Source organism: Lucilia cuprina, chromosome 2 (assembly GCF_022045245.1).
Source record: "Lucilia cuprina isolate Lc7/37 chromosome 2, ASM2204524v1, whole genome shotgun sequence".
In the NCBI taxonomy this organism is placed as follows: domain Eukaryota; kingdom Metazoa; phylum Arthropoda; class Insecta; order Diptera; family Calliphoridae; genus Lucilia; species Lucilia cuprina.
In genome coordinates, this window is record NC_060950.1 from 56,120,522 (window position 1) to 56,122,281 (window position 1,760).

General features: G+C 35.9%; 1 long non-coding RNA gene across 6 annotated transcripts in view; it reads left to right on the forward strand.

Moving 5' to 3' along the window:
• The window catches only part of LOC124420392, a 24,857-nt gene that overhangs the window by 20,213 nt on the left and 2,884 nt on the right, over positions 1-1,760 (forward strand). The window lies entirely within an intron of this gene.

Here is a 1,760-nt window from a genome sequence, read left to right on the forward strand (position 1 = left end):
TAGCAACTTAATTCTGAAAGCTACTGATATGCTTAGGTAATTTGTTCGGGGATCAATTACTCACAGTTACCGATCGCATCTGTTTTCGGCATGCGATAGGGTGCGATTGTTGTGTATGACATTGATGATAGAAAGGAAGTATACTAATGCTTCCAGAGCATGGATTGAAGTAGGGCTGATGGCAACATGTACTCTAAATTCTGAAAGCTGGAATTGTTTTACACTTTAAGTCTAAACAATTCTACCAGATTATTGAATCATTAGTTATAATTGCTCTAATCCCGCTTTTTTCACGTCACTGTGTCATAGTGATACTAAGGCCCCATTTCGAGCCCACAATTTTTCTTCATTTCCCAATCTTATTGTCTAGAATTTTCTTTTAAGTATTACAACTAAGTACATTAATATATCAGGAAAAAGTATTCACAGTAGGTACTAAGAAATTTGCACTTTCATGTAAAAATCCAGATTTTGGCGTTTCTCTGGTTAAAATTTTATTCTCATTAATGCAAGAACATTGGTGTAATGACAGAAAAATTATCATCATAATCCTGTTAAAGTCATTTTTCACACTCTCTATGACATGCTTGCACTTCAAAGCCATTACTGCTGATCTGCATCAACTTACTACACTGGTTTTCTGCGTTCCCATGACAATTGGATCTTCGCTCCGGAACGACCCTAGTAATACTCGGCCAAAGATTTTCAACCCAGCGACAGCTGTATCAACCGAAAGTTTTTCCCCCAGGAAAGAACTATCGGCCACAGTCGAGCTATTACAACAACAACTGGTCTTCTGGAATTTGGTTTGTCGTTCTACCAAAGTAATATAGAGAAGAGAATAAATCATTCCGGTGACTTTCTTAGCAACTGTGTTATAATAGCTTTTTAAACCTTTTAGTGACTAGCTATTTCATCCCCCTTTTGAATTTGTCTCTTTTCAGACGACGTTATCTTCGGGTTTAATTTAGCTGAAGTTCTGACCATCTCAATAACTGGCTCATATTGCACTTCCTTAATCTTAAGATTCAGGCATCGTTTCGGAAGTTCTTACCTTCGAGTTTGATTTAACTAAAGTGTCCTTCTTATCAAGAACTGGCTTAGGTTTTTCTTCTTAACCGCAAGATTCCAACTGGAGATGCCTTTAAGGAAAGTGGCCAAGGGGTTCCATTATTTATTAGTTTTATTAAACACTGCTGAAAGTCATATTCTTTTTGTCTTGGAACAATGTGAAAAGCGCCCTTAAACTGTGGGTGTACTTAGTTTGAGCTAATCTCTTCCTCTGTACTAGTAGTCTATAGTTGCCCTTCACCTTCAATTCTAATTGATCCTCCCAGAGGAACGGACAGAATAAGTGCATGAAATACAAATATTGAATGATGTTGAACCACCCATATTTCAAGGGACTTCTTAATGTATAATAATATACTTAAATACATAAAGAATTACATACATACGAATGTAATGTAATGAGAATGTATCCGTTTGATATCAGCAAATAACTACATACATACGTACTCGCAGTTTTTATTTTTGATTTCGTAACTAAAAGCACGAATTAAACATTTCTTTAGATGTACAGCAACATACAGCAACAACATTAAGAGCCACGTATCTACTTGTTCTGAAATTCTTTCTGCCACTAAGGCTTTGAGGACGATGCGGTTGTTGATGATAATGATAAAAGCGTGAATAACTTACAATATAAAATGTTCGAAGCTGCCTTGAAATATAGAATCAACATTATTTCCATGTCAAAT